At 36.4% G+C, this 22,999-nt stretch overlaps 1 long non-coding RNA gene across 6 annotated transcripts in view; it reads left to right on the top strand.

Annotated features, from left to right (window-relative positions):
• Positions 1-22,999, top strand: part of LOC119516567 — a 116,151-nt gene that overhangs the window by 71,324 nt on the left and 21,828 nt on the right. For 5 of the 6 annotated variants that reach the window (XR_005213318.1, XR_005213317.1, XR_005213319.1 and 2 more), the window contains one exon: positions 792-916. This is a non-coding gene — a long non-coding RNA (uncharacterized LOC119516567). Of the gene's footprint in view, positions 1-791; positions 917-17,722; positions 17,838-22,999 lie in introns of all 6 variants that reach the window. The other variant, XR_005213321.1, reaches the window with a different exon arrangement.

Genomic DNA, 22,999 nt, shown 5'->3' on the forward strand with positions numbered 1-22,999 from the left:
CAGTTGCTCTTGGCCCAGGGGACCAGAATCAATATGTTGCTGCAGATGCAGACAGAGCAGCCCCCTGAAAGGGGGAACATCGATGAGGCTGAACAAACCCCTGCTGAGTGCTGGCCAGGACCAGGGGAGGGGGAATATCAGGTCTTTGAAACGGCCCACTTTGGTGCCATGTCTATTTTTGCACCTTGTCCCCTGTCTGTTTAAAGAGACATGAGAGAGGAATACCTAAACCATTTTCTTCTTACCTGATGATGGGACTTCTTTCTATGAAAATATGGAGAAGGAAAAATGAAAGTTCAGCAACTGAAAATCAGTCTCCTATTCTTAAAGACTGATGAAACACTTGGTTATCAGTGCATATACCCGGGGAAGGTTTGATGCTAGGCAACTGCCCATGTCTTCCTTGCAGCCATGAGCCATCAAGCACATCATGTCGTTAGCATGATGGATGAATGGACTTCTACCACCCCTGTTCTGATCATGATCTCCAACCAGGTCCATTCATTCCAACATTCCTTGTATTCCTCTCCCCAGTGTTTTCTTGCTTTTCTTGCCACTTTTAGATGCACAGCCCAGCTCACCCTTGGGGTGGGTTTAAAGTTATACCCACAAATTCTTTGGTACTCCTCCAAGAGTTTAATTCTGCCCCCTTGAGTGTGGGCTGGACTTGAGTGCACACTTCTAATAAAGAGAATAAGGTGGAAATGATAGTGTCTGGAGACTAGATCATCACAGCTATGGAAACTTTCTGCTTGTTTTCTTCTCTCTCTCTTCCTCTTTCTCTCTCTCAGATCACTTGTTTTGGGGGGAAGCCAGTTGCCAGGTTGAGCAACCCTAAGGAAAGGCTCACACGCCATGGAACTGAGGTTTCTGGACACCTACCAGCAATGAGCTGCTGCCTCCCGCCTCCAGTCACGTGAGTGAGCTACCTCAGCAGCTCACAGCCAAACTGTTAGATAATTGCAACTGTAGTTGACTGATTGCAAACTCTTGAGAGCTCCTGAGCCAGAAGCTCTCTACTAAGACACTCCCAGGTTCCTTTCCCTCAGACATTGTGTGTTTTAAGTGCTTAGTCTGGGGATCACTTGATACACAGCCATAGATAACTAATATACCCCCAGACCTGTCCTTTAATATAGCTTCACGACTCCTCTGGTAAGACTACTCTTGGCTAGGTAATTAAATGTTCCAGCCTGATACCTGATCCCTGAATCCGTATAAGCTCCTGAAACTGGAATCTAGTATTCTCCTGGGCATCAAAGAGATTGACTCAAAAACTTTGGCTGGTTCTCCCTGTATTTATTGCACTTTCCAGGAACAGCTTCCCTACTACCTTAACATAAGTTTCATCTACAGGAAGTACAGAAATTTGTGAGAACAGGAATGTGTACTGCATGTCAAGAGCTAAGATGCTATTTCATTTCATGGCTTTCAAATTTATGGCTCATTTTAACTCTTCTTCCTGCTTTGCCTGCTGCCCATCCATCCTTCAACCAGTTACCAAATCTGGTCACTTCTTCCTTACATATGTCCTTTCTTATCCATTTTAATATTGTTCTATCTTTAGTTTATACCCTCATTACTCTTACCCAGAATTTTCCACAGCACCTTTACTTATTACATCTCTTCCTTCTCTTCAATTCCTCATATACAGAGCTGATACTTACCTCCCTAAAATTATATCACTGATCATGTTGGTTTCATCTAGAAATATCTTAAATTTATTCCAAATTTCCTATAGATAAGGTCTAACTTCTGTTCTGAAGCTGGAAGATTTGTTGTCTGTGTAGACTTTGAGATTCTTCCTCTTGAAACATTGGATCATGCCACCCCTTCAGCCTGAAATTATCCTGTCTCCCATCTATGCATGACCAGACCCCTCCTCAGGTCAAATGTGTTGTTCTGAGCTGTTAAATTTTGTGGTAACTTGATCCATGGCTGTAGGTAACTAATATACCCCTGGCTTGCCATTTAACATAGTTTCCCTGCTCCTCTCACAATACTATAAGTTTATATTAATTCAAATTCCATAAACAATTATAAATTACAGTAAGATGCCATGAGAACCGAGAGCATGAAAGCAATGCAATTCCTTATTATCATATATCAGGTATATGATCATAGAGAATTCATTAAAATATCTGACCTTAGTATTCTCATCTGCAAAACCAGATTTTGGTCCCTTTTAACTCTTACACATTTCACTCCTACATGCTTCTAATAGTGTTAAGTGCAGAGGAAACCAATAAAAAGTGTCAAATATTTTGAAATCTTAATCAGCTAATCAATGAGTATTTATTGAGTGACTACTGTGTGCCCAGAATTCTGCCAGGAGAAATGAATCTGAAAATTCCCTCTGTGCCATCATTTTGCTGAAACTATTGATTATTTTTTTAAGTTCCCCATATGTCTTCTATTTTTACAGCTATTTTTATAGTGGTAATACTTTAAATAAAAGCTGTTTAGAGAAAATGAAAGCATTCATCCAAACACTCTGTGCATCTGTCTTACCAGTGAGCTTTTAGTGGATATTGAAGAGAAGATGGATCTGTGAAATTGGAATAAGACCCTTAGACATGTCTTGCTTCAAGGACATGTGGCCTGTGTACAGTTGCACAGGATCCAAGCTCAGCAGGAACCCACACTTGGTTTAATGTTCTCTTGGGACTGCCTTGAAATTCTGAACAATTTCACCAAGAGGTCCCATGTTTTCATTTTGCACAGAGACTCACAAATTATGTAGCCAGTCTAATCAATCCTTTTTCCTGTTGGTTAGCAACTAGTAGAGAGACAGTGATCAACTTAGGATGGTTCCCCAGAAGCATTCCCCAAGACAAGAGTTTGTGTGCAAGTGATTTATGAATGAAGAGCTCCTGTGGGAAACAGATAAGGGATTGGGGAAAACAGGGCAGGAAAGGGGAAGAAGCAAAGCAAGGCTGTGATTTCAGGCCAATTCCCCAGAGGGTTGCTTCAACCTGGTCCAGAAGGGACTATGCTGGGGTGTAAGTCATGCTGACGTGAGGTGGTTGAGCTTTCGCACTCCCATACTCTTCTGGGCGGGTGTTAGGAGTGACATGGACCTCCAAAGAATTTCAGCTTTTTGCTCATGCAAGCAAGGTAGCTCCAGTAGCTAGAGAACATTCCTCAAAATAGAATTGCAGGTGCAGACTTTTGGAGACAGAAGCACTTGAAGCTAAGGAAGGCAAACACTCAAACAGCAAGAAGAACCCAAGGACCTATGGACATGGCACCAACACGGTTCATTCTGGGGTCAATCACACTGAAATCAGTAAAAAAAAAAAAAAAAAAAAAAAAAAAATTGTTTACTATTCCTAAGAGCACTTAACTAAGACTCCAACTGTAACACTCTCTCAAAGCTTTAAATAATGGTAAAGTGGTAACCAATACAGTGTGTTCACTAATTGCATACTGTGTGCCAGATATTGTGCTCCATACTGGGAAATACACATAAAGATGAGACATGATTTATGTGGTTCTCAAAAATGAAAAGGTGGAATAAATGGTAAAGATGTTGTTCTGTCCTGAAACACTTAGTATTAGCCAGACTAAGTGACATTTGGTCTTTGCTCCCAAGAAATTGATGGTGTTGAGAGGGTGGGTATCAGATTAATAGGGTAAAACTCAGCCAGTTAAAATGCTTAAGAGGCACGCACAGGGTCCAGTCAGATCAAAGAAGAGAAGCATCTAAGTTATCTTTTTCTCTTTTATGTGGTTAATAGAATTTTTAAAAAATGAATAGAGAAGGAGAAGGGCATCCCAGGTAGCCAGCACATCAGCCCAAATATATGGACGATCAGTCCATTTCTTTTTCACCAACTATCTATTGAGTAAGAGGCAGGGGAGCCAATGGAGAATAAAGGAGACACTGTTTTGACCCTTGTGGAGCTTACACTCTAGTGAAGGAAGCAGACAGACATGCAAAGAAAATTTAAAATATGTATTTATAGACATGTTTGCCAAGAGGACAGATACAACATAACGTGGTGTATTCAAATATCTGTAAGTAGTTTGATGTAGCTATCAAGATGGTGAGCTAGCACCATGATAGAAGATATTACAAGTTGTGGCAAGGAGCTTTGACATTCTTTGGTAAGTGATGGGGAGCTATTGAAGAAGTTTAAACAAAAGAGTGGCATCATGTTTATAGTTTTGAAGCACTACTCGTACACAATCTATTTAGGGAACACACTTAACTTCTCTGGGCTTATCTGTAATAGGAGGTTGCCCTACTCAGTCTCTTTTGCTCCTTTTGTCTCTATTATTTTAAGGTGAAGTTACCTGAGTTGAGGAACTTATTCAGAAGAGTTTCCATAGATCAGTGGTTCTGAAACAGGAGCAATCTCCCCATAACCCAATTTCCCCAGTGGACATTTGGTGTTGTCTGGAGACATTTTGTGTTGTCATGAATTGGGAGGTGCTACTGGCAGCTGGCAGCTAGCGTCCAGGGATGCTGCTGAACATTCTGACATGCACAGGACAACAACCCACAAGGTGAATGATCAGATCCAAAATGCCTATAACACCAATATTGAGAAACGCTGTTATGGATTGATAAAATAGCCATAATTTTCTAAAAACAAGAGGGTGCAGTCAGTGTCTGGAAGACAGTAGGGAAGGGTTAGGACTAGCTCTGTGGAAAATTCCTCGAGCTGTCTGGTGGCAACAGTTCTCGAAGATAACATTTTCAAACCTAGTGAGCAAAAAAGATCGAGATGTGCTAAGTACTTTATTACTAGTAAAGAAGTACTAAGTTTACAGATAGAATCATCTCTCTTTTATATCATTCTCACTTATTTCAATTCAGCTATTTATTTCTTTACTGGAGGTAAAAGGATAGAGTTACCTTAAGATAGCCCCATAGTGGAATGTGAGAGTGCAGCAAACATACGGACATCATCTATTCCATAAAAACCATTGTTTTATGATTTATTAATTTACAGTCTCTTTCCGAATCCCAATTACAAAAGGATCTTTTTTCTCTATTATTCAAATTCAAATTTAATGGAGCAAATATTGAGTAATTCTATGTATAGGCTCTGAGATTATAAACATGAATAAAACATAGCAATTCAAATCCATAAGGGAGGCAGACATCTCTGAATCCCTGAGTATCTAGAATAAGAGCTATTATGGATGCATAAAGGATATGTTAAGTGGAATGCTTTATGGGAGAGAGAGTGCATGGAGATTTTAATGAAGAAGGGCAAATGGAGTTAAACTCTAAAGCATGTTTATGATTTCAACAGAGTAGAGGTGAAGGAGAAGATATTCCAGAAAGGAATCTCCCCAGTCAAAGGCTTCTGGGTGGAAGAAGGTAATTTTATTGCCTGTCTGTGAGCTGGTTAAAATTGGAGATAAACCTGAGGGCAAACAGTGAAACATGATAGGGGCTTCAATGTTTCCTAAACTTTATGACTTATTCCTGTCAAATATCACAAGGACTTTATTACTGCTTCCCTTGTAGTATTCTACAGTTTTACAAATCCTTCATAATTTGCAAAACATTTGAGTTACATTAACTCATTTAAACTTACTGCTAATGAATTAGTGAATGGTTATTGTCTCGTCTGGCAGCAGCAGGAGTGGGGTTACACAATCAGCTAGGCAGGAGGGAATCACAAAGCATTAATCATAGTATTTCTTAGCACCATTACTTGTCATATCAAGAGGTATCGGCAAAAGCTGATGAGAAAATGAATGTACCACATTTCACTTTTTTCATTCCAGTGATATGTAATCCTTTAGAAGTCCCCCAAATTGAAGAAAATGGATCTGTTGAAATTTCGGTAAAAATGTTCAGATCTGATTTCCTGGAGTTATCAAAAAAATGCAAGAATAGGTTGCTATTTAAATAATTCAATTCTTTACTGAATCTGGACAATTTTCTTGAACTTTTAGAACTTTGGCTTTCTTTTCTGTGTTTTCTGGATTCGGTTTAAACTTGATGGTGATTCTTTTAACGTATACAACCTTAATATTATATAGGTTTTTTTGGAATAATTATTGAGCTACTAATTTTGTAATTGAATAATTACTAACACAATGCAGATTTTTTTTTTTTTTTAAAGACAAAATGACGGAGTAGGAAGTTTTATAAATCACTCCCTCCACTAGAAAAATGAAAAGTCTGGACAAAAAGACTAGAATTAACTAGTTGGTAACCCTGGAACCAGAATGGACATTTAGAACTAATACAGGAGTCCTTCTGTTTTCATAAGTGAAAGAATTCATCAGTGGTCAAACCCGTGCAATGGCTGTGGAAAAGGCTATAACTATAGTAATGCAACCCAGATTCCTGGAGCAGCCAATTGGATCCCAGCCTGGCAAAGGGAAACTCCTCCTCTAAACTTTGGGGTTCAGGGTCACGTTCAGTCTAGAGGATGTGTATGGGAGCAACATGGAAGCTGGCCTTGCTTCAGCCATCTGGGCAGCAACACTTCCAGCCTCCCACCAGCATCCACCTGGAAGAGCTACTACCTTGTTTTCTTTTTCCTTCTTTCCTTAAATGAACATCTCCTGGTCTGACAGATCCCTTGGTTTAGCCCTCTATGCAGCAGTGGTTTCTGGCCTCAGCACCAGCCTCTCCAAGGGCTTAAAGACCCTGTGCACTTTTTCGTTGGTTTGGCTCCTTCTTTCTCTTTCTTGTGTTGTTTAGTCTGGTGGCTCTCTGAAGGCCCAGCACCGTCCACAGTCACTAACCTCGGTTTCTCTCTTTTGTCCTTACACCAGCATAAGGTGTAAGGGACATAAAGAGCCAGGACACTTTGTACTTCTTTTGCTTTCTCTTTCTCTTTCTTTCCCTCTCTTTCTCTCTCTTTTTTTTTTGGTGGGGGGGTGGTGGTGTGTGTGTGTGGTGTTCTCTGTATTATATTTTTGGGTCTGGTGGATCCCAGAGGGACAAGCAGGGACACTGGCCTAGGTTTTGGCCTTGAAAGCAGCAGCTTCTGGCTTCCCGTGGGTATATAACAAGAGTCTCGGAGAGGTCACGCACTAAACTGGAAAGGAAGAAGTAAAACAAATATATTCCTATATATTAGCAATGAATGATCTAAAGAGGAAATTAAGAAAACAATTCCATTTACAATAGCATCTAAAAGAATAAAATATCTTAAGCATAAATTTAACAACGGATAAAAATGATGTGTATACTGAAAACTATAAAACACTACTGAAAGAAATTGAAGAAGACCTAAATAAATGGCAAGACCTTCTATGCTCATGGATTGGAAGTGTCAACATTTTAGTATCAATATTATGCAAACAGTATTCAAATTCAATGAAGTCCCTATTAAAATTCCAGTAGCCTTTTCTGCAGAAATTGAAAAACTGATCCTCTAGTTTATATGGAACTGCAAAGTGCCCCTGCAAGCCAAAAGAATCTTGCAAAAGAACAGATTTGAAGGGCTCATACTTCCCAGTTTCAAAATGTATTACAAAGTGACAGAAATCAAAACAGCATAATCTAAAAGAATTAGACAAATTGTCTACAGAAGTAGACAAATTGATAAGTGAAAGAGAATTGGAAATCCAGAAATAGATCCATCCTTCTACGGCCAATGGAATTTTAACCAGGGTTCTAAAGACATGCTGTGTGGAAAAAATAGTCTCTTCAAGAAACAGTGTTGGCCTCTTGGGTTTTAATGTGTTGGAATAACTAGAAGTGAATACCTGAAGCTGTCAAACTCCAACCCAGTAGTCTGGACTCCTGAAGACGACTGTATAACAAACATTGTCGATTACAAGGGGTGACAGTATGATTGTGAGAACTTTGTGGATCACACTCCCTTTATCTAGTGTATGGATGGATGTGTAGAAAAATGGGGACAAAAACTAAATGAAAAACAGGGTGGGATGGAGGGGTGATTTGGGTGCTCTTTTTTACTTTTATTTTTTATTCTTATTCTGATTCTTTCTGATATAAGGAAAATGTTTGGAAATAGATTGTGGTGATGAATGCATAACTGTATGATGGTGCTGTGAGCAGTTGACTATACACCATGGAGGATTGTATGGTATGTGAATATATTTCAATAAAACTGAACTTAATTAAAAAAAAAAAAAAAAAAAGAAATACTGTTGGGAAAACTACATGCAGAAACTGAAGTTAAGACCTCTACCCAGCACCTTATACAGAAGTCAACTCTAAATGGATCAAGGATCTAAATATAAGAGCTAAAAGCACAAAACTTTTAGAAGGTACAATAAGGGCAAATCTTCATGATGAGGGATTCAGCAACATATTCTTAGATATGACTCAAAAGTGCATGCAGCCAAAGAAACAATAGATACATTTGATTTCATCAGAATTTAAAACTTGTGTGCATCAAAGCAAATTAGCAAGAAAGTTAAAAACAAAACCTACAGACTTGGAGAAAATAGCTTCAAATCATGTATCAGGTAATGGTTTAAGGTCCAGATGCTATAATAAACTTTTACAATGCAACAACAAAAAGACAGACAACCCAATTTAAAAATGGGCAAAGGACTTGAAAAGATATTTCTCCAAAAGAGATATACAAATGGCCAATAAACACATGAAAAGATGCTCAATATCATTAGATTTCAGGGAAATACAAATTAAAACCACAATGAGATACCACTCCATATCCACAAAGTTGGGTATTATTTTACAAATGGAAAATAGCAAGTGTTGGAGAGGATGTGTAGAAATTGGAAGTATAGTGCATTGTTGTTGGAATATAAAATGATGCCACCACCATGGAAATAATTATGGTAGATCCTCAAAAAGTTAAATATAGAATTACCATTAGACCTGGCAACCCCACTTTAGGTATATACCCAAAGAGAGTGAAAAACTGGGTTGCAAAAAGATACTAGTACACCAGTGTTTATGGCAGCATTATTCACCATAGCCAAAAGCTGGAAACAACCCAAGTGTCATTCAACAAATGAATGAATAAACAAAATGTGGTATATACCCACAATGTAAAATTATTCAGCCATAAGGAAAAAAGGAAGTTATGAGACATGCTGCAACATGGAAGATCTTTGGAAACATTATTCTAAGTGAAATAAGCAAAGCACGTAAGGGCAATAGTTGAATGATATCACTTATTAGGGATGACTAAAAATAGCAAATTCACAGCGATAGAAAGCAGATTAGGGGAGGGGTGAAGAGGAGAAGGGGATTTGTTTGTAAAACTGCCAAAAACATAAAACAAAAAACAAAATTAACCTCGAGAAATCCAGCTCCTAAACCAAGTAATACAAATTCATGGGCAGTTCACTGCTTTATTTTGTCATTTTTACAGTTGAAATAAACACAAATCCTGTTACTTTCTGATTGCGACTTTCATAAGCAGCTAATGAAAATATGTAACAGGAGAGAAAACAGCTTCAAGAAACAGCATTTAGTACACAAATAAATGAGTAGGATGGAAGATATGTTATGTTTTGAAACCAAGTTTCTCATTAAAGATCTTTGCCAATAAATAATGTTTACAAAGTGTTTTAGAATTTTAAAAGGACATTATAGCCTTTTTTCCATATGATCCTTTCCACACTCTGTGAGGTTGGTATTATCAGCCTGATTTTACTGATGGTAAAAGTGGGGATCATAGAAGTTAAATAATACATTCCATCAAATCACATTTCACTAATTTTAACATCTCTGAAATAAGGATTTATCTTGTAATCAGTGCATTAGCAATTGTGCCAATGTGTTGGAAGTACTTTTCTTTCATATTAATGGTACATATGCTTCTTACAATTAATGGCTTCTTTGAGTCAATAAAATATGTAAATTCCCCAAGTTCATGTAGCTGTGACCAGAATTTAAATTCAGCTCTGACTCCAGACTGTGTATAGCCTTTCCATTAAACTGTGAGGTCTCCACTCAAGATCAGCTGTTATGTTTAAAAACAACAACAACAAAATATACCAATAAACATAAATAAATTTGGACAGTGGATTTTGAGATGTAATTCTAATGTTTACATTCAAAATAGGCACAGAGTATTCAAAACATATCTGTATATTCTGCATTTTTCCAATACAGTTTAATTCCATCAACATTTATTAAGGACATATTTTGTGCAGATACTTTGCTTTTGGTCATTTAACTTTTAGTCATTATGAAAGTTACGAAGTTCCGTAAAATTCGAATTATGCCCTTCTGGGGGAAGATGATGAAAAATATGAAACTTACAAGCTTTCTGCTACAAATGAGGCATTGTGTTACAAACTTTTACCTATTTTATCTTATTTAATCTCCATTTTATAGGTGAGTAGACTGAAGCTCCTAAAATTATAATGATTTTTCCATAATGTCAGAAATAAGAATTGTTAACCTGGAATTAAAGTGAGATTTAGGAGAGTCCCCAATCCTATTCTAATTCCGTTATCCCATGTACACAAGTAACTCTTATATAATAGAGCATTAAAAGAAATGCACAATAGATACCGTGGTTCACAAGAAGGATAGATAATTTGGCTTCTGTCAGGAAGCTAGTAAAAATATTCTCCTCTAATCAAGTAAACACTCTCTTTATTTTGTGAGAATGCAAGCATTCTGTTGGAGTTATTTCTCATGGGACATTCTCATCTCACAGATGGGGTCTGAAATCAATAAAATGATCATAGTATTAGCAAAGGAGGGGAGAGAAGTCTAGCCATTTCATTTAATAATAACACCAGATAACTTGAAACTCTAAAATTTGTTTTTGAGTTCTTAAGGACAGTTCTATCCAAAAGGAAGAAAAAAACAGGCATTTCTTGAACCATAACCCTTAGCTAAACAGGGTTTGTATCACCTCTTATTCTTATGTCAACCTGAGAGTTATTATAAACCCTATTTTCTGAGTGTGTAACTATCCGTGGATATTTTGCAATGGTGAATAGCTTGCCCAAGGTCCCAAAATTGTGTTTCACTCCAGAATGCATGATCCTTCTGCTATAGCACTTTGCTGGCAAAGATTATTTCCAGCACAGAGAAAAAAAGCATTTGGATATTGACCAATAAGTGAACAGTCTGAGGCAAGAGATTGCCATCCCACTACTTCGGTTACTTACTTGTTTGAATGATTGGAGTTTTTGTCTGAGTTCTAACGGAGTTTAACTAAATGAATCTATACTAACAGTAAGTATATATTTACGTTGAAGTAATAATTATCATTCTTATTTTTAAAATCTGTTTTACCATGTTTTCATTTCCCTTCACAATTATCCATTGATAGTCATGATTTTGTTGTTGTTAGCATTATTATTATTTTTAGACAATGAAAATTAGATGCATGGAATTCTCATGAATTACCCAAGTCCACACAGATATTAAGTGTTAAAGAAAAATCAAGATCTTTAGATCCCAAACTTAGAGGTCTTTCCCAACATCACTCTGGCTTTAAAATTTTGAAAAAGTATTCCTTAATAGATTAAATACAGTTTAGAATAAAAAAAAATTACTCAGAAATTCTGAGATTTTTAAAACCAAGGGTGATGTATATCTATTTTTTATGCAGCATGTATAAAACAATCCCCATGGTTGTAATCTAAGAGGAAGCCAGATATATATTAGTGAAATGATATTAATATGCCATTTTAAAGATGACGACATTAAGGTTTGATTCAAGGCAATCTCAACATCACAAAGCCAGCTGTTAATAAAATAGATGATGTTTTGTGGCTGAAAATCTTCATACCTTTAGCCTGTCAATGAAGAAAGCAAGTATAGCAAAGTAATTATGAACTCAAGTGCTAGGGTCAAAACGACACTCCTCAAATCCTGGCTCCTCCATTTGATTAGGCTTTCTAACCTTGGACAATTTATTTCCCATCTCCGTGCTTCAGTTTCATCATCTGAGATTATGGAGATCATAATTTTACTTGCTTCCTGATTTTGCCATGAGAATTAAATATTACTACATAGATATTGCTTCACACAATTGCTGACACAGAGTCAGTGCTCAAGAAATTAAGTTAGCTACTATAGTTAAAGGTATCATAGCCTCCATTTGCTTATCTGTAAAATGGGAATTGATCTAATGTTCCCACAAATCTTAATAAGAATTAACTGAAAAATTATGTGAAAGGGCACTTAAAGTTTGCTGTGGGTATGGTAGCTACAGATTTATAAATTCCATGAAAAAGAGAAAGAGCCAGCGCATGCATTTCTTCAATAACATTTCATAAATGCCTTTCACACTTCAGACACTGTTTTGCATAGGATATACAAAGATAAATGAAGCACAGGTTATGGTCCCTGGGCTCACAAAAGAATAAGGAATAGATGCATGAAAGAAACATTTCTCAAATGCAGTGAGAATTTTCATGAAGGTTTTTAGAGAGGAAAAGAAAGGGCCATGCCTGGAAGCCACCTAGCATCAGTTTTCATTATGAACTTGATTAGCTTAATGAAAGGAAACATTTGGTTTACTCCATTTAGCTTCTTTTTATCTAGTTTTATGCCAGGAGGTATGATGGAGAGTATGACACAGAAAATCAGGTGGACTGTTGTTGTCTGTTGCTTTCTGTGTAGCTGGGAATCATCACTTATTTATTTAAGTATCATAGTCTTCGCAACTAGCTGAAACTGCCTGTGATTTAGCATTCACTGGCTAGAACTAACCGAGGCACTGCAAGAACACAGAAGATAGAGGGAACCCTTTTGGGGAGTTCACTATTTTATTGGTCAATTCATGGAGAACCGATTCATGGAGAGCATAAGATAGTATATCATCTGATATTGGATACTGTAGGTCAAGAGTATCACTTTCTGATGGTGTGCAAAATCAAGAGGCTAAGTCTAGGACAGAATTATTCCAGGTTTCTAGGAAGATGGTTCTACGTAGTTCTCCACTAGAAATAAATTTGAACCTTGAGCTTCTGATTCAAAAATTTAAAATAATCTTCCTTTTCTAGTGGACTAGAAGTGAATTGTAAGTTAATACATTCTCAAAATGTGTGCTTATTAAATATTTGTTGAACAAATAAGCAAATAAATGATGAAACAATGCAGCAATGAAGTAATAAATGAGTGTGCATCAACCTCCTCAAGGTCCATCAAAAAGCATTCTGATTATGGGGGAAACAGTAGAAATTTTGGAGAGCTAAAACCATGAATCCATTTGCCATGACATTTTTCAAATGCCCAGTACCCAAACTAGGTGGAATTTGATGACCTTGAGTGCCTATGACCCTATCAACGAGAAGCTCAATTCCCAGAAGTGGAACCTGCCAAGATAATGTGCTAACTCTTCTCTACCAACCTACTAAGACTTTCTATATGCTTTCATACAGATGTAGCTCCTCTGTGTTTGCCTCTGCCAACAGTGGCTTCTTTTTTTTTCATCTTTGAGGGTCATCTTCATCCCTCTGTATTAGGAGAGGAGAGAGCAGGAGGCACATGGATAAAGAAATGGGAAGCACTAGGAAGTTGCCAGGCAGCTTAGAACTGCTGAAACTTATGGCTCTTCAGGCCAAGGGGTGGTAACAGCTCTGCTGATACCAGCCTCCATTTTCCTACACCACCCAAACCTTTGTAATTAGTCCCTTTTTAAGCCTTCCTGAATTCTCCTATTTTGGATGTGCTTTCTGTTTCTGGTTGGAAACCTAAGCGAGCGAGAGAGAGAGAGATTGAGAGATGGTCAGAACATGATCTTCCAGCACAGAGTATTTTATTTTTATTTTTTCTTCCCCCTCTTCTCTTACATTCAGTGGCATCTTCTCTATTATGTGACCCTGAGCAGTAGATTTCATCTCCCTAAATCCCCAATGTCCTCATCTTCAAAGTGGAGCTATTAATGTGGGTTATTATAGGCATCAAACATGATAATGCATGTAAAATACTTAGTATAGATCCTGGCAAATAGTAGACGCTGGATACATTTTAGTTTAAAAAGTGTGATTTTGAGGTGCCTCATTTACTATTCTTTATGTCCTAGTAACAAGTGAAAACATAGACCATCTTCCTCCCTGAATGAGATATGATAGCAAAACAGTAAAAGCCAAACAATTTAAGAATCACCCAACATAAGTAATAGGAGCTTCTCAAACATTACTCCCCTGCCTTCTGTACCCCCATGGATTCTGGAAAAAACAGAAGAATACTAATATTCAAAGGTGAACTGTGCCATTCAGCAGGTTTTATGAGAGATTATATAGCTTTGTAAGAAATTGGATCAGACATGACAACAAGGCCCACTGATAACATCTTTGGTAGTTTACTCAATTGAGTTATCTGAAAAATATGGGATTTAATTAGAATCTATTCTCTGTTCTTTATAAATACGAACAGAAAGAGATGGATGACAGCAGACCCGGAACAAAGAGGCTCTGCTCTGAACAGTGCAATCTCTCATCTTTCACAAGGCAAAGTAATTAGAAGTTGTTAGAACAGTAATATCTGAGGCAAAAGAAGAAAAACGCAGAAACTTAAAAATGTGAATTATCTTCTTGCCTGAAAGGAGCACAAAGAGGAATTCCTTACATTTTTCTCTCAAAGGAAAGACAGCATTATTAGCTTACTCCAGAATAACTCAGGATGGATCTAAAGACAATTAGGTTTTGAAAAATATGAGGTCTAAAAGGTGGGTCTGTGTGAGCAATGAAGCACAGGGAAAGGTAATTTGGAAATGAAGCTAATTATAGAAAAGAGACTTTTGATTTCTTTCTTTGCCATTTTTACCTTGATCCTGAGTGAGTTAAGGACAGACATCGGATTTCAGTGATACAAGTCTCCAGTGCTTAGCATATAGCAAATGATGCAAAAGGTGCCAAACAGATCTTGATGAAAATTGAAAGAAGACTCTTTTCTGTTTTTTTGTTTGTTTGTTTGTTTTGTGGCCTAATACTTTTCTGAATTAGAGTTAGAATGTTAAATCTTTGCACACCAAATTTACTTCTTAGAAACTTTATGGCCAATGTTGGTCCTTCATGTAATGCTGAAATGTGGCTCTCTTATGTGATTTGTTTTAGAGCCTTTAATCAATTAACCATTCATTTTCTTTCTGGGAGATTTAGAATACTATTCTTGCTAAGAAGATCACACAATGGTAACTTATAGGTGTTGGAGGTGTGGGGTGGGGGAATTAAAAACTTTAGCATTTTTTGTATAAATGTTACTACTACCCAAAGAAGCCATTGCCATCTTTTTCTATTCTTTGTACCTTCATCTCGTCTTATGATTTATCTGTGACACAAACTTTCAGGGTCCAGGTACTCATCCCTGTCCATATATAGAAATGATCCATGTGGGTACTGGGTTTTGCTAGATGGGCATTTGATTCGCCTTCTGATAGCACAAGCTGGCCTTAGACAAAACAAAGAGCATGCTATTAATTAGAAGCCAAATGATAATTACCATTTAACTGAAAATTCTGTTTTAACTATATTCCACACTATTTCTTTGGTCTTTGGCCTTTAGCTGTTGGTTAAAGCTAAAGGCTTTATGTCTCTGACGTTGACCCAAACACTTCTAAACAAAACAAAAAAGCCGTTTTCTTTGAAAGTGGTAACCTTTCAAAGCAACACACTGGCATTCCTTTGGCAGGTTTGCAAGTTCTAGAATCCTATCTGAGGGGAGAGTGAAACAAACTGTTTATGCCAAAGAACCAGGCCTTTTCATTTCCATCACCCTGTTTATCTCATAGGGTTTTCCACTTCCATTTTGCAGTCCTTTTCCAAGGCAGTAAAGAGAGATAATGTCATCCTAAGAAGAACATGAAAAGCCAAGGAAGCACCTGATGAGTAAATAGATGGAACATTAAGTGATGTCAGTAGCTATTTTGTCCTGCATGTAATTTAACATGCCATACAACACTGGTTATTATTTCAGAATTATCTATAAACAATAGCTTTCTCTTTCATGAGGAATTCCAAGAACAAATTCCATTTCTTAAGGTATTACTTAGGCTTTTTTTCAAATAAAAAGGATGTTTGTTTGAGAAGAACTCACATTTATTGAGTGATTACTACACATATTAAAATGTATTAGATGCTTCATCCCTATGGCCGAGGTCACAGCTGAGAGTCACAGTTGATTGAGGAACTTCAGCAAACCCTCTGGATGGAGTCACTAGAAATCTAGAGGAGAAACAAAGCATCAGCTTAATGTTGGGGTCCAGACCCATTTGGGTATGTTACAACAACTGGTGGGAGGAACCTCAAACAGAAATTTGTGTACAGGAAAATAAGGGTGATGTTGGGAAATGGGAGAACCCAAAGATGTGAAAAACAATTGTCTTGGTGAGGACTAATGCTAAGGAAAGATGAAGCCCATTGTATACAACCCCCAACAAAGCCTTAGTCATCAGAGGAAAGGAGAAATCTAAGTTATAGTAACAGCATTCAGTTACTGAGTGCTGTGTGCTATATGTACAGCCTCTCATTCAATCTTTATAACAGCCCTATGGGGTAGGAGCTATTATCAACCCAATTATATGTACAAGAAGGCTGAAACTTAGAGGGAAGGGACTGCCTCAAGGTTGCAATGTTAACAAATGGTGGAACCAGGTTTTCAATTGGGGGTACTTGGTGTAACTACTCAAGAGGACTTTGCTGCAGACTGGCATTGAGGGCACTAATATTCTGATCCTTTGTGTACCTACAATGCAATGAGAGCTTAGGAAAATCATGGCATTTATTCTTCATTTATTTTAGCTTTCACATTCCCACTCATTTTATAGATTGATAAAATGGCACTTAAAAAATATAAACAGGGTCCACTAGACCAAGGTAAAAATAGTCAATTAAACATATTTGGAATGCAAATGTTGTTTTGATTGTGAATAAAATATCCTTCTCTTTCTACTCTTCTCTTAGTGAGATGATTTATAAGGATTTTCCAGGAAACTAGAAAAAGTTGCTATAAAAGTAAGGGGGAAAATAATGGACTTATTTTTGAATGGGAAAATTGTGAGCAATTTATTCCGAAATTTGGATTTGAAATGAGTAGCAAAGAAAAGAAGTCAACAAATGATTGACCACTGGTAAATACTGAACGGCACAATATTCAATATTTTGAGAAGGATGAAACATCAAATTCATTTCTTCAGAACCCTATAAACATTCTTATAAAGAAGTTGCTTCCACCCATCAGTCATCCTGTTGTGTTAGTGAACAGATTTGAGAGAAGCATGAAAAAGCAATTTCTTCTCGATATACCTACAACTCTACAAAGAGAAGCAAATTTGGCATTTTTAGAGCGCATTCATACATAGTTCATTATTACAGATCAATTTAAGTTAATGTTATGGGAAGATTTTATTTGCAGATTCGCACCATGGATGTTTGAAATTTTTCTTGAGAAGAGTAAACATTCACTATAATTGAGTTTCCATTTTACTCGAATCTCTTGGGAACCTGAAACCCATCATGTAAGGAAAAAATGTTCTCAATGTCAGATCTCATCTTGTATCTCTTATGGGCCCAAGAGAAAACAGACAGCACACTCAAATTAGGAAAATGTGAAGAGATTTTATTTACAGAGGGACTAAATTCAACAGTGTGGGTGAAGTATGTGAATATATAAGGGACAGTGTAGCTATGACCTACCCTAGGCTCAAAGAGCTCTCAAAAGGATAGGTCACCAGATTTTGGGAAAAGACAGTGTCATGAAGATCAAGTCTCTTTAGGAGAGCTGTGACCCTTACTTGAGAACTCAGCTATTCAGAGGCAACTTCTCAGGAAAACAGGTAGAGTAAATTCATCTGACTTCATTTTTCTCCTCTCCTCTATTTTCACATAGGACCCCCTTACTGGCCTTTCCCAAATAGAAGGTGAGAAAGCAAAAGATAAAATTCTTACAGGGCAAGCATCCTGATGACTGGAGAAGGATAAAGAATAGATCTCAATGGACAAAGGTAGATGTCCAGCACAGGTTTTTGGTTTTATTTTCAAACTCTTAGTTCAATGGAGTAAATGAACACCATAAGTTAATCCCTTACATATTTTTCACCCTTAGTTTAATTGAAGTGTTTAGACCATTAGCATTTAATATAATTATTAATATGGTTGGATTTGGGTCTATGATTTCACTTATTTTTCTGTTTGTTCCTTCTCTGTGTTTCCCCTTTCTGGACTTCTTTTGGATTATCTGAATGTGTATAAGAATTTCATTTTAACTTTCCTTTTCACTGGTTAGCTATGTTTCTTTGCATCATTTTCTTTGGTGTCTGAGGTTTCTCTTTGGAATACCATATACATATTTATCTTTTAGAGTTAATATTGTACATTTCATATAAAATAAAGAAATATGACAACTGTATAGGTCAAGTTAGAAGCCTCCTTTTCCCCTACATGCAATATTAACTACACAGGAAAATGTTATAATTTTTGTTTTAAAAATTATGTGCATTTAAAATAAATTAGGAGAAAAATTGTCTTTTGAATTTACTTATATGCCTAGCGTTTCCAGTATTCTCCATTCATTCCCAGAGACCAGAGTTTCCCCTCCATCATTTCCCTTTAGCCCAGAGTCACATTAACATTTCTTACAGCGAAGTTCCTTTGGCAAGAAAATCCCTTAGTCTTCCTTTATCTGAAAATGTCTTAATTTCATCCGAATTCCTGAAGATTTTCACTGGACACAGAATTCTGAGTTACAGATTTTTTTATTCCAGCACTTTAAAAACAGTCCACTGTCTTCTTTCCTCCATTGTTTCTGATGAACATTGTTTGTCATTAAACTTGTTGTTCTACTGTATATAATAAATTGTTTTATCTAGCTGCTTTCAAGATGTTCTCTTTATTTGAGGCTTTTAAAAGTTTACTATGATGTCCCTATATGTGGATTTCCTTGAATTTATCCTGTTTGAGGATTCCTGAGCTTCTTGAATCTGTAAACTTAGGTCTTTACCAAATTGGGGAAAGTTTTAGCTACTATTTCTTCTTCTTCTTCTTTTTTTTTTTTTTTTCCTGTTCAAGTCTCTCTCTCGTCTCTCTTTCTGGGACTCAATTAAATGTGTTACAGCTTTGGAAATTGTCCCCAAAGTTCTTTAGAATCTGTTCACTTTTTTAATACATATTTTTTCTCTCTTCATCAGACCAAATCATCCACTGAGCTCTCTGTAATCTCAACGTCTGTCATTGTATCCATTCAATTAATTTTATATTTCATGCATATGACATGTTTTTAATTCCAAAATTTCTATTTGGTTCTTTTTATCTTTTATTTATCTGCTGACATTTTCTGTCTTCATTCATTATGAGCATTTTTTCCTTGTACTCTATGATCATGATTATAATAGATGTTTTAAACAGAGTTCTTATGTGATAATTCTAGCATCTGAGTCATTTTGCTGATGGCGTCTATTGAACTAAATGCCTACAAAGACTAGTGGTTCGCCTTTTTTGGTTCTCTTACTCCTGGGTTTTCCTCCTCATATTCTAGTGGCCATGGTTACTCCTGGTGCTTCTACTAGTAGTTTCTCTGTTCAGAAAGACAAAGAGCTTTCAACACTGAGCACTGACTCTCCTGCAAATGTACTTACCTTCTGGTTAAAGTCACAAATAATTGAGGAACACACTTTTTACTGTTCACTTACTCAAAGTCTTAACCCCCCTTCAAAATTGCCTGCTTTTGTTCAGGTTCCAGTGCCCTCTGGTAGTTGTTTGTGTACTTTGTTAAGATTTTTAGCCATTACTTATGTATGGAGGATTCATTTGTTAGCAGCTCATTACTCCAGCCTCAAAGGCAGAAACCACAAAACTAGTTTCGGAAAAGAAAAATCAATAAACAAATGAAAGAAAAAATAATTTAAGTTAATATGACTCTTTAAAAAATAAATAAAGATAGAAATGATGTTCACTAGTGCCAACATTTTCCTTTCCTTAAGCTCTTAAGTACACAGAATCTCCACATAATAAGGCTGCCAGTTTTGTGGACTCCACAATGATGCAGTGTTTGGACAGTGTCCTTCCTTAGTTTTAATCTGCTGCTCTGAGCATAAACTAGTCAGCTGTCTTTGTTTTCACATCTATAAATATTACAAAACAGAAAAGTTACTCAAGTTCTGGAATTTGGATTTGCCTATCCTTGCATGAATTGATCCCCATTTGGGGAAAGGGCATGGAAAGAAATTAGTTTACATAAGGTTTCATTTCAAAAAGTCAGAGATGCTGGCCAACTGTAGAGTGGAAAGTCTCTGGACTGGGCATTGGGAGACCCAGATCAAGTCCTACCACTATTATGAAGTCTATTTGGGACAATGGATAGCACATTTAGTGCATTCAGTACCATTTTTTTCTCTCATGTGAAATAAATGATTTTTTTCAACTTTATATTGGGAAAAGTTTGCAAGAATAAGAAGAATAAATATGCCCTCTGTATAGACATTACCTAGATTCACCCATTTCTAATTATTTTATCCCATTTGCTGTCTTTTTCTTTATCCACACAAACACACATGCACACACACACATGCACACAAACAAAAGATTTTTTTTCTGAACCATCTGAGAATAAGTTGTATGCATCATAGTCCTCTACCCCTAAAAAACTTCAGTATACAGGAATAGTCACTTATATAATCACATTGTAGTTATAAACTTCATTAAAATTAATATTGATAAAATATTTTATATACTCTACCATTTTTATTCCATTTTTGTCAATTGACCTAAAAATAGTCTTTTTAGTGTTTTGTTGTTTGTTTTTTTTAATCCATAACAGTGCTAGATCCAGTCTAGGATTTCACATTGCATTTGATTGTAATGTCTATGTCTTTTATGACCTTGACATTTTTGAAGAATACAGTGCCCTTTAATATTTAATTTCTCATTTCTCATTTGGGGGCATCTGATGTTTCTCTGTGATAATATTGAGTTTATTCAGTCAGCCTATAATATGAAACAGATAATGTGTCCTTCTCAAGGTATTAAATCTGAAGGCACAAAACATCCATGTCATTGATCACGAGGCCAAGTTGTTTTCCAATATCTTCAATAGTATAGATAATAATTTTATTTTACATCTAAAAAACTAATCTGTGGAGAGACACTTTAAGACCATTCAAATATCCTGTTCCTCATCAAAATAACTCCCTAAATTTATTATTCATTGGTGAATAATTATGAACTAATATTTACTGTGATATTTTAGAAATGATCATTTTTCCTACTACAGCACCCTTTCCACATTTACTAGTTGGCATTGATACTTTACTATAAGCAAGTGCTCTCTCTTATCCCCAATTTATTTATTTTTTTTTTGGTATAGACTTACACATTTATGATTTTTAGTGTTTATTCTGTTGCTCAAATTGTCCCAAATTTGGCCAGTGAGAGTCTCTTCAAAGTGACTTCTGAATTTTGGAGACATAGCCTTATCTTTGTTTTGACCACATCACTAATTTCTGGTTTAGCAAGATGTTCCAGACTCATATCATACCTACTCCATCCTGCCCCTGGAATAAGTCATGCAATGAGGAAGTTTTGACAGTATCATCTCTATTGTTTTTCCTGGAACTCGATTGCAAAAGTGACCCTTATAATGTGACACTGAAGAACTTAAGATACAGAGTTATTAGGTATTGACTTGTGTCCCCCAATGAGATATTTTGAAGCCCTATCCCCCAGTACCTCAGAATGCTATCTTGCCAAGAAATAGGGTCATTACAAATGAATTAGGCAAGTTAAAATGAGATCAAAGCAGAGTAGGTGTGCCCTTAATCCAGTATGACTGATGTCTTTATAAGAAGAGGAAATTTGGACACAGATAGATAGAGAAAACACCATGTTATGGAGGTAGAGATTGAGATATGTTACCACAAGGCAAGAAATCCCAAAGATGGCTATCAAACACCAAAAGATAGAAGAGTTTTGTGGCAGATTCTTCCCTACAGACTACAAAGGATGCATGGCCTTGCCAAAACCTTGATTTTGGACTTCTACCTTCCAAAATTGTGAGACAATAAATTTCTGTAGTTTTAAGCATCCAGTTTGTAGTACTTTATTATAGCAGCCCTAGGAAACTAACAGCAAAGACCATGTTTCCAGGGTTTGTTTCAGGTCTGCTTTAGAAAAATGCACTTATCCATCCTTTCTCTGACCACTTCTTACCTGCTGAAACAGACCTGTATCATTCCATCAAGAACATGATAAATTGTTCTAAGTTTCCAAAGGATCTGTCCACAACGTAGCATACAATTTAAAGAAACAAACAAACAAAAAAGGCTCTGTCCCCAAGATTCGAAGGGTGAAATATCTGAAAAGCAGATGTAATTATCTGATTTATAATTTTGACAAATTTTAATTCTTGTCCCTGATATAAAATATTCACCTTTTGGGGAGCTGGGGATGGGGAGGTGTAAGAGAGGATCTAACATTTTTGAACACCACTTGCCTGACAAACATGGTGCTGGGCATTAGCTGTATCTTATCTTGACCTCTCTTCACAAAAAGTCCATTGTAAGGATGAACAAACCAAGACTTCAAAGGTACTTAGAAGCAGACTTAGTAAGTAAGCATTTGGCAGAGTTTGAATTTGAACAGTTCTAATGACTTCAAAGTCTTGTGGTATTTTTATTAATCTTTTTTCGTTTTCAACTTCATTTACTATTTTAAAATACAATCCCTCAATCATTTGCTTCCTAATATTGTCCAAGTTAATGGAGGGTGATGGTCACTTAAATAGCTGATTTTTTTTCAGTTCTTTCTATGTATCAGTTGAGCTGGTCTGATGGAGCATTCCATTGATGGCTAAAGGAATGACACTAAACAGACTAGTGTGACACAAGAAATGTCAATAAAAGAAAGTTTCCAAGGGATATGATCCACTCAATTTCCACAAAATCATATCAAAACATAAGATACAAACTTTACCTTACCCCTGGTGGATTGAATTTACACATTTATCTCTATTCCCTCTCGATATCCCAGGAAAATAATGTAAGATAAATTTTCTATAATTGTGTACATGTGTAAAGAGAACAGAAGAGCAGGCAATAGCAAATAAGAGATATACAGCAAATTTTGGAAGTAGAAAAGTGAATGAATAAGTTGTAACTGGCCTAGAAAATAGAAA

The sequence above is a fragment of the Choloepus didactylus genome, chromosome 20, assembly GCF_015220235.1.
Source record: "Choloepus didactylus isolate mChoDid1 chromosome 20, mChoDid1.pri, whole genome shotgun sequence".
In the NCBI taxonomy this organism is placed as follows: domain Eukaryota; kingdom Metazoa; phylum Chordata; class Mammalia; order Pilosa; family Megalonychidae; genus Choloepus; species Choloepus didactylus.